General features: G+C 43.6%; 1 pseudogene; it reads left to right on the forward strand.

Moving 5' to 3' along the window:
* The first annotated feature begins 13,073 nt into the window (after positions 1-13,073).
* Positions 13,074-13,505, forward strand: LOC103265249 (annotated as a pseudogene).
* The last annotated feature ends 2,833 nt before the right edge of the window (positions 13,506-16,338 follow it).

Consider the following 16,338-nt stretch of genomic DNA (forward strand, 5'->3'; position numbering starts at 1 on the left):
TGCGTACACCAGGGCCTGCCAGAGCCCACCAGTTGCACAGGGAGCATGTGGAAGATGCTTTGCCCGCCAGCTTGTCACCATCCGCTTCCCCAGCTCATCTGGCTGAGCATTCTCTACCTCTGGCTGCCACCATGTCACCAGAACCTCAAAGAGACCCATCAGACTTGAAGAAAATCCCCCGGGGCACTGCCCTAGGTAGCTCCAGTCCAGGTAACATCTGTGCGGTGCCTCCCATCTCAAGCCTTGAATGGACCATTTTGATCCTTTCCTGGTGGTGGCAGGCTGCAAAGGTCCTGTTCTTCTTCATCTGGTCACAGGGCAAATCTAGGCAGCAGCAACTTTTTCACAACCCACCAGAGGCTTTGCTCTGGGAAGACCCCAAACATAGGCAGATGGAGGCTGGTGGCCCCACTTTCATCGACCCTGATGTTCTGATGCTGTTGGAGCAACTAATCTGCAAGAAAGCAGAGCTGAAGCTGTGGAAGGAGAAAGAAAAGGAGGGGTCAGACTACCCCCCGGGTTCTCTGGGGACTATATTAAAGTTACTGGGCTGGGAACGAGCCCCCTTGACCCCACAACCCTTCTGAAACATGGCAGCTAAACCACAGCTGTTTTCTGGTTCCCAGCAGCTCTCTGATCTCGAGGCTTTGGGAGACCATTTATAGCAAAAATGCCGTCAGCTCTTTGGGGTATCCCCTCTCTGCACAGTGAGTTGTTGGTGGCCCCTGCCTGGATTTCTAGGAAATCTTCCTCAAAGAAATCATGCTCTGTGACCTTCAATGAAGTACCTAGTTATATCCAGTTCCAAACCAGGATAAAGTGCCTTTGGAACTTAAGCACAACCCTGGCCTTATCCTGTGGCCAGATTTCAACCTTTGACTGAAACCCGGCCACAGTCCCATTCTCCACCTCTGGCTGGGATCCAGGCTCAGTCTCATTCCTCATGCTCTGTCCCAAATGTACCATGCTCATCTCTACCCAAGAGTAGGTCCTGTAGAACAGCTTGTCCTACATACCAGGAGAAAGCACAGTCCATCATCCCAACTGAAAATCAGCATCTGGAATGGCCCTTGCAGAAGACATTGAAGTGGAGGAGGGTTTTATCCTCTCTGCTCTAAAACTCTCAGGCAGCCTTTAGCCAACATACTCCCCACCTTCCTCAGGACACCTCAGACTCCCAGAGCCCCAAGTCAGCCTCCAACCTCCCTGGAGATACCATCAGCCCTGTGCACCAGGGGCAACTGAAGCAGTGTATTCAAAGATGTTTCATCATGGATGAACACAGATCTGGCCCTCCCTGCAGATCCCAACCACCCGGGGAACCTATGCAGCCTCAGGACCAAGTCCAAAGGAGGTGACAGTCTCAGGCAAAAGAAAATCAGGAGGCCCCCCTGTCCTCCCAGGCTTCTGTACTTGCAGATGAGAGCACCTAAGATGTGCAAAAGATGGAGTCCAGGCATTCTGGAAGGTTCTCTGGGAAGCCTTCCATAAGGTCCCAACTAGACCAGGAGCCAAGCCAAGTTCAAGATCAAGAAATGGAGAGGATCCTAGAAGATCCATGCTTCTGTTTAAGAGTCACCTCAGTGAAGGTTCTGGAAGAAGATAAAGAGGAGTCAGGAAGTGACTTCAGGAGGCCCTAGAAATATGAATCAGGGAATTATTTACCCAGGGGCTTAGAGAAGAAGCATTTGGAAAAACCCCTGGAAGTCCCCATGGGCAGTGAGTTGGAACAATTCAGCCAGAGAATGATCCCTGTAAGCGAGAGTCTATTCTGGCTTACTCTCAGCCATGCTGTTCCCAAGCATGACACCCAAAAGAAAACTGGGAATCTAGCATCCTGGAGATGACAGAAAACCAGTGTGAAAACCTTTCAGGAGATTACCTTCCTCGATCCCTGCACCCAGCAAATGTTGGAAGCACATACTATAAGATTTCAGGTGAGGCACAGGTAGAGTGCAAACCTCCAGTCCCTTCAGCCCATCAGTCTCCAGTTAGGTGAGGCTCAGCCCCTACCCCTTCGACACTCCACCTCTCCTTCCTGGGCCACCTGTAAATCTGAGGCCAACTCCAAAGCCAAGGCTGCCAATTTCCTAAGAGAACCACCTCAGAAAGTTCCAGGAGGAAAGGTGATGACAAAAAAGTCAGTCTCTTCCCTGAATAGCCCTCTCTCTTCCCCGCAACTTGTATGTGTGGAAAACCAGGGTGTCCTGCTAGGAAAATCATTTGGTGATACCCATGACAGCTCTGAGTTTCCTTGAACTGGACAGGAGGACTGGTGGCCTTCTCAGTCCCTCCCATGCTGCCTTGTAGGCAGATTCTGACACAGTAAGACACTCCAGGGAACAGGGAGATCCATCCCAGAGCTGAGACTAAGTTCACCCATGGCCAGGAAGGAGCCATGGGAGGAGAGGGAGAGAGTATCCCCACAAAAACCCTGTCATAGTAGAGCAATGCTGGAGCTCAACAGAAGGTTCCAGACTGTGAGGATTGAAGATCCCATGGAGATAGTGGAGGCCAAGGAGGAGAATATGGCTGCTAAGGATGTCACCTTGGGAACCAGTTTCGTGGCAAACTCCCAAAACATGAATGTGGACCTGAGAGGTTCAGGATCTCTGGGGACCAGGGAAAGTCCTCCATTTTTTAGAACTGCTTTCACTCAGAATCCAGGAGAGCTATGCCCGAAAGGACAGATTGTCAGCAAATTTGAGCTCCCAGTGAAGGTAAAGACAGATGAGGAGCCTCCAGGCTGTGCCTCTGGTGTTCTCCTGCAAGACTGCACCACTGGCCAATTCCTTCAAGGCCACTACATGGACATGCTTCCTGCCACAGACATTCTTCCTTCTCAGGACCCTCTGTCTCATTCCCAAAGTGTGTCCAGTAGGAACAGGAGTTTCAGGTGCTCTGTGAGTACCTGCGAAAGGGATGGAGCAGTCAAGGGCAGTGGGAGCCTGGGAGCCCCCAGTTAAAGGCCCCATGGAAGAGTCAGAACAAGATATCAAGCCCTACTGACCAGAAAGAGGGCAGTGGGATGCCCAAAGCTGGGGATCAGGAGAACAGGTCTCAAGATCCACAATCTCCCAAGTCAGTGGGAGGAGTCACCCTGCCCAGGTCAGAGAAATAGGAGAAACTTATGGTAGCAAATATGTCCAGCTCTTGCCAGAGAAGAGACAGGCACCTCCAGAAAACCTCTGGAAAAGGGTAGGTTCCCATCTCAGTATCTTAACCCCAATAAATAATGGCAAGGGCAGGAAGATCCCCTGAACAAAGACAAGTGCCCATCAGCCACTGCCCAGAACTGGAGATATTTATGAGTAGCAAGTCTGAAGAAGCCTGGACAAACATTAAACCTGTTGGACAGATCCTGGTAGAAAAATTGGGGCTTGAGCATGGACATAGGGCCTTGGAGATAGATTGGCCTAAAGCGGAGGTCCATGCCCTGGTAGATGGAACTTCCTGCTACCACAAGGGTCCCTCCCACCCATTGGAAAGAATGACAAGTAATATGACTTGCAATCACCAAACCACTCCTATCAAGAGCAGATGGATCCAAGACAGGTACAGAAATTGGACCTCACTGCCCAGGGAGCCAGTGCCCCCAGTTGGTCCCAGCTTGCATAGGCCAAGGGGGGCAAAAACCCCGGACCACCTTCACTATCACCCCACATACCATCTTCAGAGTTGTGTCTTGCCTGGTAATTCAGATAAGGCTTCTCACATTTCTTCCAGTAGGGAAGCTTTTTCCCAGAAGAACATAGGTCTATATAGAGGAAACCAGTTTTATCACAAATGAGCACATCCTCTTGTGCTAATGGTTTCTTCCTACAAAGATGTGCATTATTTACAAATATATACATTTTTTTTCCCAGCAGAGGTGCTGGCTTCTGTCTGTGCTGTGCTGGGTTGGGGAAGGGGTCAGTGTCTACTCATCCTGAGCGTGGCTTCCAGAAGAACCAGGGCATGGAGGAGACTGACGGTGTCATTGCCAACCCCGCCTCACCTTGGTTCCCTCACTGCACCCTGTTCTCACAACTGGGTCATGACAGAGAGCCTTCAGGACTTGTCAGGACCAGAAAACCCTATGGAGACCCCACCCCACATCAGGCTTACCTCAACTTCCTGGCTTTCCTTCTACCCTGACCTTTGTGCTGCTGGAGGGAATGGGTTTGCAGAGACCTCCCAAGACTGAATTTCCTGTGGGTTGGAGGAATGTCTCCACCAAGCAACCTCACAGTCCTGAAGTGGGCCCGGGAGTGTGTACTGTGTGCCTTGCTGGCCCTGGGTTCAGAAACCGGGGAGAGTGTTGCCCCCCTGGATCTCTTGGCTCACCTGGGATCCCCTTCTTTGCCTGATAGGTCTGCGATGGACTTGAGCTCTGCCAGCCCTCTTGGCTCAGTGTTGATGACACCGCAGTGACTCCCTCTAGGTTCTGCCCATCTTTTAATTTATTTTCTGATGATGTGTCTGACAAGCCTGCACCATCAACTCTGGAGTTCTGGAAAGGAGTATTGGACAAAGACAAAGGATGGGACTCACAGTAAGGGGACCCTTTTACAGCATGGTCACATTTTAGTCTGGGTTGCCTGGGCCTCCCCTGCCTAGAGGCCAGAAGGAGATGAGGCCTCAGAGTGATCTGGGCATGCAGGGCAGAAAGGATGGTCCACACAGGGGTGGAGTGGGTCTCCCTCTCTCCACTACATTTCCTTCTCCAGGGCTGTCCACAGAGAGTGCAGGAGCCTGTTCTCCAGAGGCTTCCATGCTCAGGTGCCTCCTGCCTAGGAGAGTACTGAGCCTGAAAGGGCCGCAGAGGCAGATGACAGCGAATGTGGGCCTGTCCCCAGGCCTTGCACAACCTACCTGGGGGGACCCTGCATGCACCTGGGGGAGGAGCAGGCACAATTCCTACATGCTGCTGGCATCTGGGGTTCTCCTAGAGCCTTGTCTTGTCTCTCCCTGGTGTCCAAGTGGGCCTCAGGGTGGCTTAGCATTGACAGGACCCCAGGAGGGCTGAGACCTGCAGTTGAGAGAACCCCCACAGAGATCCACACAGAGACCTGTGACAGACTACTGCAAAAAAACTTGAACAGAGACAACACACAGAGACACTTGAAAGAGATAACAGAGACATCTGGCAAGAACTCATACCAAGTGAGCTCCCACAGAGAGGCTTCATACAGAGACCTTCCACTGATATCTCTTAGAGAGACTTCAAATCCTTTGACCAGCCTCTCAGGGATAGACACTTCCTAGGGGATCTGAGCACACTTAGCAATCTTGGAGCACAAGAGTGGGAGATTATCAGCAGTGTCTCTGCGGTCATGCTTCTGTATTTCTGTTCTTTTATAATGTCATTAGCTTGAGCTCTGACACATAGTTTAGAGAATCACAAACTTTAAAAACAGGCAGCACTCTGGCAAATTCTAAGGAGGGAAAACACCTTATTTGTCTGATTTTAGTGATAATCCTGTTGTGGCATCAGAGGCCATATTTTCTGATTGGTTGGGCACAAGCCCTGCACTCAAAATGACTGAAGCCTTGACTCTGGAAACCTGAAGAAAGGAGTCCTGGGCAAATGGACTCCAGGAGAAATGACCCAGCAGAGACATACCTGATGCACACACATTGCCAGGGACCCTGTAGCCTGTGCATTATTTTGCATGTAACAGCTTGTGCACATAACACTTGTGTCAAAATAAAGCATTATTGTGCTTTATTTTTACGTGAAATAAGCCCCGTTATCAAACATACAAAGCTTTTTCACAAAATGAGACATATTCCTGGCACTATTTCTATTACATCCTCTGACAAATTGATACCGCCTAAAAATATGAAATGATATTGTTTATCTTATCATTAAAAGATATCAGTGCTCTCAAATAGTATCGCACATGTTTCCAGAATATGACAAACTCCTAATCTTAATGTTCAGCTAACATAGCTTAAACTACTGGGCTATTTAGGATTCCTTTTGAAAATAAGTTCCAAGAAACGTATATTTACCAAGATTCAGGCAGTCAGGCTCTATTCTGTATTCCATTACATATTGACATAAAAGACAAATTAGTGAAAATAATTTTGAAATATTGGAAAACATATCACTTAATTAGTGTTTGAGCATACATTGTCTCAGTGAAATTACTTGGAAATTAGCACTTTAACATAGGTTAAATTAAAAACATATACATTTAATATAGTAATAGAGGTCATTCTATACCTAACAATGTCCAAATTGTGCACTTACTTCAGCCCGCATATTTTTCACTGCTCATGAAAATCCTACCACCTTTGACTTGGTAAAATCAAGATAAACAGAGATATGAAATATATGTCTCTGGTTAAACATCCTCCATTACTCATTGGTACGACAGCAACATGGACTTTTCTCTAAGAAAATAGGAGTGAGTGGATGGATGTGAGTATCTCTGGGTGTATATCTATTTTTTAATGAAAAATAAAATATACTCAGGCAGTAATGTATTTGACACAATTATCACTATTAAGTGTTGAAATCTGTTACATATATGAGATTTACTTGCTATGTTATATATTTGTTTGTTGTTTGTTTATTTAGAATTGTAGTCTCAATCTGTCGCCCAGGCTGGTGTGCAGTGGCACCACTCATGGGCAACCCAGTGTCAATCTGCTGGGTTCCAGTGATTCTTCCCCCTCCACCTTCCAAGTAACTAGAACTACAAGTACATGCACTATCACGCCCAGTTAATTTTGGATTTATTGTATAGATGAGGTCTTGCCAAGTTGCCTAGGTGAATCTCGAACTGGCGGACTCAGGCTAACCACTCGCCTGGGCCTCTCAAAATGCTGGGATTACAGGCTGAGCCACTGAGCCCAGCCTTGCTACGTTATTAAATCACAGAATTATGGACAATGTACTTGAACATTCTCTCAAATCCACTCAATAATATTTCATAATCACAATAACTCAACAGGTACCTATGAATACCACATCCACATGACCTTAATCATGAAAATGATACTTACACTTTGGACGAATCAGCCAATATTTCTAAGCCATATCATTAAAGAAGATGAAACTATAATCCAGAAAAAGATGTAAAGTTATGTAACTTTTAGAAAAATTCAGGAAATGCTAGTGTTTTCATAGTAAAAATGACTAACTCATCTCATCCTGATAAAAGAAATGTGGTAACAGAGGGCTTTGGTCTAAGATGTTTTTTTTCCCTTAACTTGCCATCTGGATGAATGTTGTTTTAATCTTTAATCTCTTCCCTTCTACTTTCTGCAAGATTTGTGGACCAATTTTTTTTACAGAAGTGATAAATGGGAAATGTGGCTTCAAAGAGTCTATATATAGTCTTATCCTTCTTGGAAAGGAACGTGAATCAAACAGAGTAACTAGCACAAGTAGTTTCTGGGAAAATGATTATGTTTCATTGAACTTTTCTCAGTAAAAGAAAAGATAGAAGCTTCAGGAAGAAATCTGAGCTCTTCTTGTCCCTAAAATTTCTACACATTTTATAATCTAGGACGGTTGGAAGGACTCCCAGGAGACCGTATGACCAAAGGATTTGCAGAAGGTAGACTAGCAAAGACATTCAGGTCTAGGATCTGTTTGCTATGACCAACACCATATTAAATTTTTGTGTATAATCTAAGAAGGAACCAGAGCTTGGCCTAAGGAGTCCTGGGTGCTGCTACTTTCCCCATTTGCTCAGGAACCACACTGCCCTTCACCACTCCCTTGCCTTATAACTGTCCCTAATTTTTTGTGGACATAGGAAAGACTTTAAAATGAAGAACAGAAGAGAGGAGAAGGAGAATTGGAGGTGGGAAAGGGAGTAGAAGAAAGAAGATAAAGGAAGAAGAGCCGATTCAAAATTTAATTGTGGCCTCTTCTCTAGACCAGTAACCTAATTAACATATGGGGACCTTGAGACACAGAGATAATCCCCAAGCCACACATACACTTGATTTCCACATCTTTGGACTCAGACCAAATGCTTTCTACTGCACCATCCAACCTCTGTTAAAGAATCCTTTTCATAGATCCTCTAGGTGATGTTTCTAGGGGAGAATTTTTCCACTATCACCAAGTTGTGATGTTTATTACTATTTCAACCAAAAATAAATCATTTTGCCATTTAGATAACAATATATTTCAAAGTATGAGAGCCCTTCATGATAGCAGTCTGTCATTTCATTTACAGTATGGTCTAATAGGAAAATAATGACGAGCTAAGGAAATTTCACCACATTAATTTTCATGAAAACCAGAGGGATGTAGTGTGTTCCATCTCTCTCTCTCTCTCTCTCTCTCTCTCTCTCTCTCTCTCTCTCTGGGACAAACTCCATTATGAAAAATGAACCTTTTTCTGAATACTGAATACACCTGCAATCCAAGGTTGTCATCACAGCTGTTGAGGACAGCAGGCAAAAGTACATAGAATCAAGGCCCAGGAGCTGACATCCCTGCCCTCCCCCCTCCCACACACATCATCTGAAAGTAGGAGGTTCATTGTGGGGGGAGACCTTGGGGGAGCTCAGCAGCAGGAAGGGATGAGACAGTGCACTGGGTGCAGAAAGCATCACAACTGCATTTGTATTATTTTTCATCATAAATTTATTTATATATGTGTATAGTTTTACATACATTAAAATTGTAGAACCACAGCACATTCACAAAATTTGCAAATGAATAAACATACACATAAGGAAGCTACATCCTCAAAAAACATTGCAGTGCAATTCATATGTGTGTGTGTGTGTGTGTGTGTGTGTGTGTGTGTGTGTGTGTGTATTTTAGTCAGAGTTTCACCCTGTCATGCAGTCTGGAGTGCAGTAGCATACTCACAGCCACCGCATCCTTGACCTGCTGGGCTCAGGCAATCCTTCTGCCTCTACATTCCAAGGAACTGGAACCACAGGGGTGCACCAGCATGCTCAGCTGATTTTATTTATTTATTGTAGAGATGAGGTCTTGCCATCTCAGCTTTCTCCTCTCAAAGCAAAAGAAGCATAAAGGCCTGTGTATTTGTTTTCTATTGTTGCACAATAGATTACCATAATTTTAGTGGTTTCAATAATATCCATTATTAAAACATAGTTCCAAAGATGTTTGGATTCTCTGCTCAGTGAAGCACAGTCTACAATAGAAATATTGCCCACATGGATCCCTTGTCCCATGGCACTAGGGAGAAATCTGCATCCAAACTCATTTAAGCTGTTGGAACTCAATTCCTCACAGTTGTAGAAGTAGTGTTTCTGTTTATTTGCAGGTTGTGAGCCAGGGTACAACAATGGCATCTTGAGGCCACCCACATTCCTTCTCATGTGTCTTCCTCTTCTTCAAGTCTGCAATGGTGTGGCAAGTTCCCTAGTGCTTTAAATTTCTGAGTTTCTCCTATGCTACCACCCAGAGCAAGAACTGTGCTTAGACTTCTTTTCGTCACCACCTGAATCCATCAGTCTGTAATGAACAGAGTTCACATTCAGGATCTGTAGAAATGTCTAGAAGGATCTTGTTGGTGAGACATTCTAGTCAGTCAGCATGTAACATACACACGTTGACCATCTTCCTCATCCTGGGTCCTGTGGTGTCCTCCTGCTCTTCCACACTTATAGATTTCTCAAACTTTCATGTCAACATTCTTACCAGGTATAACTAAACATTACACTCATTCCAAGGCAGGAGATTCTTTGTGTTGCCCCTTGATGAGGTGTGGGGTGGGGAGATGTTCTTCTTTATAATTTTTGTTTAAATGCTTTTAAAGCCACATTTAAATTTCAAAGCTTTTAATTATGCAGTGTTTTGTTTGTAACTTTTAACTCTTCTCCTTTCTCTGTGGGCCTCAGACATTGATTATTGGGACTGGTTTAGGTGATGACTGTAATGACAGAAACAACCAGAATTTCTTGCTGAGCAGATCTCTCCTGGAGTGTTTAAGCTTTGGTCTCATTTTGACTCTTGACCAGTAGCTTTAGTAAGTCCTTCAGTATGGCCCAACAATTCTAACATATTTGCTAGTCCAGTAATCTATGAGGCCCTCATGCTCATAGATTACTTCATATTACACACCTTCTCTTCCTGCAACCCTCCAAAACCTCCTCCTTGGCACTTACTCTTGGTTGAGGACCTTCTTCCTATTAGACAAATAAAACAAAAGCATTCAGAAGAAAACATTTTCTCCACATCTGTCCACCTGCATGCTGTATGCCCGTGCACTCGCCTTCCTTCCTGACACCACATATAAGCTAACTGTCCATGCCCCTTTCAGAGATCAAACCCTCCCTTTTGCACTAGAATCTAGCTACCATCCCTATACACAGATGCACCTCCAGATACTTACCACTTCTCCCTCCTGCACTGACAATTTCCCTGCACTATTTTAACATTATAATCAACATGTAATCATACTGCAATGTTGCTTCTTCAAACATAAATATATACTTCCTTCTGGCCCTATATTTACCTCAGACTGCTCCTCCATTTCTTCTCACCGATTTCTATCATGATTTGAAGTTTTCAATTCGTTTCTTCCAATTCTATCTAGAAATATCAAGCAGTCTTCCCCTCTCTGGGAAAATTAGCTTGGTCACTCATTCCTGGACTCTTCCTAGATCCAAAAGTTAATTCTTAGTCTTCATCTTAATTAATATCAGAGGCCAAACACCATGGTTTATGCCTATAATCCCAGCGCATTTTGGGAGGCTGAGGTGGAAGATTATTTCATGGCAGGAATTTAAAACCAGCCTAGGCAACATAAGGAGACACCGTCTCTACAAAAACTGAAAAAAAAAATAGCTGAATGTGGTAGCAGGGGCCTGTAGTCTCAGCTACTCAAGAGACTCGGGTGAGAGGATCCCTTGAGCCCAGGAGTTGGAAGTTATAGTGATCTATGATCACGCCATTGCACTCCAGACTGGGAGACCTAGCGAAACTCTGTCTCTAAAAACGAGAGCAAACAAAAACATTGGAGCAATATCTGGTAATGTTCACCAACCCTCTTTGTAAAGGTGTCTTCGTTTGTCTTCTAAGACACCATATTCCCAAGGTTACCCTTCACCTCAGGAACCATTTACTCTCAAATTCCTCTGATAATTTATCCTCATTCTTTCCTTTTTTTTTGAGTTGGAGTCTCACTTTGTCGCCCAGACTGGAATGCAGTGGCATGCTTCCAGCCACTGGAACCTCAACCTGCTGGGCTCCGGCGATCCTTCTGCTTCAGCCTTCCAAGTAGCCAGAACTACAGGCATGCGCTACCATGCCCGGCTAGTTTTTGATTTATTGAAGAGATGAGGTCTCATCAAATTACCCGGGCGGGTCTCAAACCTGCGGGCTCAGGCAATCCACTCACCTCAGTCCCCCAAAGTGCTGGGACTACAGGTTGAGCCACGGAGCCCAGCCTATACTCATTCTTATTCATTAAAAAGCAACCAAAAACCTCATGATTTAGAGTAGTCTCATGACTCTAGACAATATCAATGTACTGGTAACACCAAAAAAATAGAAAATCGTTTGTCAAGATGTTGTCACTGGGGGAGGCTGAGCGAAAGAACTGTAGAGATTTTCCAATTGCCTAAGAATCTGCAATTATTTCCAAATAAAATGTTCAAATAGATTTACCAAAAACAATTTTTAAAAAAGCTTATGCCTGGGTCCTCGCCCACAGATTCTGATTTACTGGACCAATGCACAGTGTGAGGTATTGTCTGGACATAGACTCTTTCCCCCTGTATCTGGCTTCTTTCTTCCCCCTCCCTCTGGAGCAGCCTCTGGCCAAGGCTGGCCTCCAAAGATTATGTATATTCCCAGTAATGAGTCACGGGATGCAGGTTATTGAGTAATGCTGAAAGCAATGTAAGCATCACTCTTAATCAATGTACCTGTAAATACCAAGTAGCAACTTGAATAATTAACTTGCTTTATTGTAAAACTGCTTGCTATACTGTCCCGAGATAAAGATTCTTCTCAGAACAGCCGCTATCGGTGCCTCCTGTAAGTTTTAATAAACCAATGTCTTTCCTGCTGGATCCCCAGTGAGTAACTTCTTTGGAATAGAAAAAGAACATTGCAGGCAATCCCTCTCAGATTTGGGGTTACTGCATCATCCACAGCCATGGTTGAGAACCACAAATAGAGCAAATAGTATCAGTATAGTACAACATTTACACATGGAAGATTCAACTAGTCTTGGTTCTTATGCAAGTCAGCATCATAAATATTTTGGAAATAGGTATAGTAATATAAAAAGAAATATATTTAGTCTTTCTTTAAGCCTCATAAACCAACCTCTGCTAGTTTGAAACAGTTCTTCTGTAGCTTCCTTACCTCTCTCAGGCTTGACAGATTGAAGGAAGTGTTAGGGCCTTGCTTTATATTAAGTTTTGTCTTAAAGGAATGTTGTGACTACTTTAAGGTTCTATGCAGACCATAAAACCTCTCCTCATATCAGCAATAAAGCAGTTTTGCTTTTTTATCATTTGTGTGTTCACTGGAGTAGGCACTTTCCATTTTCTTCAAGAACTTATCCTTTGCATTCACAATTTTGTTGTTTCAAGAGGCTGAGCTTTCACCCTATGTTGGCTTTCACTGAATTTAATCCTAGCTCTTGATTTAAAATGAGAGATGAGTGACTCTATCTTATTAATTGACCTAATTTCAATATTGTTGTATCTCAGGGAATAGAGAGGCCTATGGAGAGGGAGATAGAGAGGAAGGAATGGTTGATCAGTGGAGCAGTCAGGACACATACATTTATTAATTAAGTTCACCCTCTTACATGAGCACATGTTGTGATGCTCCCGAACACTTAAAATAATAACATCAAAGATTACTGATCACAGTTATAACAATAATGTGAAGACTTCAAATATTGTGAGAATTACCACAATGTGGCTTGCAAAGATGCTCAATATCCTTTATCATCAGAGAAATGCAAATTAAGATCATAGTGAAGTACCATTTCATACTCACTATATGGGTTACAATAAAAAAGACAAACAACAAGTTCTGTTAATAATATGAGAACGGAGCATCACCTTCCCCTCTCTTCCTTGGCACTGCCTACTGAGATGGCAGTCATCTCCTAGTTGGCATCATGGCTGCCCTCAGACCCCTGGTGAAACTCAAGATCATCAAAAAGAGGACCAGGAAGTTCATCCAGCACCAGTCAGACTGGTATGTCAAGATTAAGCACAACTGGTGGAAGCCCAGAGGTATTGACAACAGGGTGTGTAGAAGATTCAAGGGCCAGACTTTGATGCCCAACATTTGTTATGGGAGCAAGAAAACAAAGCACATGCTGCCCAGTGACTTCCAGAAGTTTCTGGTCCACAATGTCAAGAAGCTGGAGGTGTTGCTGATGTGCAACAAGGCTTATTATGCTGAGATTGCTCACAACATTTCCTCCAAGAACCACAAAGCCATTGTAGAAAGAGCAGCCCAGCTGGCCATCAGAGTCACCAATCCTAATGCCAGGCTGTGCAGTGAAGAAAATGAATAGACAGCTCAAATGCACATTTTGTGTTTAAATAAACCATAATAACTTCCAAATAATAATAATAATAGTAATGTGAGAACACAGGAATCCCCATACATTGTTTATGTGGAAAATGCAAAAGGGTTCCACTTTGGGAGACAGTCCAACAATATCTTAAAAATATTAAATGTATACATAACCATATGACTCAGCAAATATTCATAGCAGGATAATTCATAATAGTTCCAAACTTGAAGCAATCCAAATATCCACCAACTGGTGAGTGAATAAATAAAATTGCATGTATAAATGCCATATGATACTATTCAGCAATAAAAAGGAACAAACTATAGAAACAAGCAACTACATGCATTCACCTGAAAAACATACCAAGTGAAAGAAATCAGACCTAAATGAGTACTTATAGTGTTCTTTCATTTATGTAACATGTTCAGAAAATGTATAGGAACAGAATCAGATCAGTGGTTGCATAGTACTGGGTTTGGGAACAGGAACTCCCTCAAATAGGCACAAGTGATTTTGAAGGGTGGTAAAAATGTTCAAAACTGAGTTGTAATGATGGTTGCAGAATTCTACAAATTTGATAAAGCTCAATAATTTGTATAGTTATCACTGTCGAAATTTAAAAATTATACCTCAATAAAGATGTTAAATAAACAGGAATATGCACCAAAAGATCATTGGGCCAAAAATTTGAAGACATTTTGCTATGGTTTGAAAATCCCCTCAGAACTTGTGCTGAGTTTAATTGCGATTGTAACAGTATCAATATGTGGAAGGATTAAGAGGTGATTAAGCCATGAGAACTCTACATTCATTAATGGGTTGATGCTATTTTTGTGTGAGTCTGTCTGTTCCTCATTAAAGGTTAAGTTCAGTCTCTCTCTCTCTCTCTCTCTCTCTCTCTCTCTCTCTCTCTCTCTCTCTCTCTCTCCCCCTTCCTTCTTCCCCCTCCCTGTTACTCACTCTTGCCCTTCCGTTTTCCACCATAATATGACTTAGCAAGAAGGCCCTCATAGATGCTGGCACCATGATCTTGCACTTTCTGGCTCCAGAATCATTATAGCAGCAAAAGTCAGATTAAGACACATGTCAATAAAGTATATAAAGAGTGAATAAAGACATGAAAATGTGTGCAGCATTTGTGTTAGCTTGTCATTACTGGTGTAACAAATCACCACAAATTTACTAACTTGAAACAACACAAACTTATTATTTTGCAATTCTGTAGGTTCTATCTCCAATAAGAATCTCATTGGATTAAAATAAAGAACATAGGAGTAGTCCTCTCTGGAGGTTTGAGGGGAGCATCCTTTTTTTTGTGCTTTTCACCTTCTACGAGCTGTCTACATCCTTTGACTTGTGCCCCTTTCCATTCTGAAAGTCTGTGATGCTAGGTTGAGTCTTTTTCACATCCAATTCCTCCTTGACCGACTCTTCTGCCTCCCACTTCCACTTTCAGGGACACTTTTGATAGCTTTTGCTCTACCCAGACAATCCAAGATAATCTTTTTATTTGAAGATCAGCTGATTAGCAATCTTTAGTCTACTTGTAACCTAAATTTTCCTATGCTATTTAAGATAATATGCTTACAAGTTCACGTTGCAGAGATTAGGTCCTGAAAACTTTCTCTCTAGTCCCATGGCATAATTCCAAGGTTATCAGGAACCTGCATTCAAAATTCCTTTTCATACACTCCCCTAAAGAACCAAGTTTGGATTCTAACTGATAATAAGTTTTTTGCTTTTGTTATTTGTAGTTTTTGTTTTTTTAAAAAAGAGGAATCAAAGAAAGACAATAATTGTGGATGAAAAAAGTCTTACAACAGCCATGGTTATGAGGCAGGGAGCCATTCTCCCAAGTCCTATAAGATAAAATTTTTCCCAGAATAATGAAAGAGTTCTTCTGTCATCATAAGATAAATAACTTTCTTAGATGATGCATATTAGAAAAAATGTAGCACCAATCTGTAATCACAAGTGTAACTCTGCTGTAACCTTGAACTATGAAATACCCAATTAACTAGTATGTTACCAATAAGCAAGCCTTATCAGGGGACAAGGAAGCTAAGAATGTATAAAAGGCAATGCTCCCCTAGGCTGGGAGGCTCAACCTTTGGATACGAATCTGCTGAATCCTTGCCAGCAGGAATAAATGCTGTTTCCTGGCAAAGTAGCCTCCGGTGTCCCCTCTCTTGCTGTAGAGTTTCCCACTACATATCTGGTGCGTTTGGCAGGAAACAAGAGGTGGACATGGTGTTTCCACCTCCCTGCCACCGGGTCCGTCCCCCAGGACACCAGGAGAGGTGACCTTGCCAGGTGCCAGCTTACCGCTTGATCCCTAGGCTTGATCCCTAGGGAACTAGCCCTCCAGGCATGCTGAGGTGAAGACCTTGGAAGCACAATGGAACCCAGTGAGGCACAGGAAACAGTCAAGGGAGCCACACCCGTCAGATTGGCAAGAACCCGTGTTAAATATGGTAGACCTGCCCCTAAAGGCAAAAGGGGAGCCTGATCACCTCCCATAGTTACCCGAGTTGTCCCACAGGGGGACAAAACATAACTCTTAAGACACCGGGCGGCGAGCTGGAGACAGTGTGTGAATGTGAGTGAAAGAGATGCCATCTCGTGGCGAAGTGAGTGCTGTAGCCCTGATTTGGTTCCAGTGGTGACCTTTACATGGCTAAATGACTGGAGTAGATTCAGGGGCTGGTGGTGACCTTCATATGGTTAACCGGGAGGAGTAAGTCCTGTAGTGGAACCGAAATCTGAGTGGGGGGTTATACCAACTCACCTATTGCCAAAGAAGGCACCTGAAATATTTCCTGTAATGGGAAAACAGTGTCCGTAGTCGAAACCTGAT

The sequence above is a fragment of the Carlito syrichta genome, unplaced genomic scaffold (genome assembly GCF_000164805.1).
Source record: "Carlito syrichta isolate Samal-C Ts95f unplaced genomic scaffold, Tarsius_syrichta-2.0.1 Scaffold306100, whole genome shotgun sequence".
In the NCBI taxonomy this organism is placed as follows: domain Eukaryota; kingdom Metazoa; phylum Chordata; class Mammalia; order Primates; family Tarsiidae; genus Carlito; species Carlito syrichta.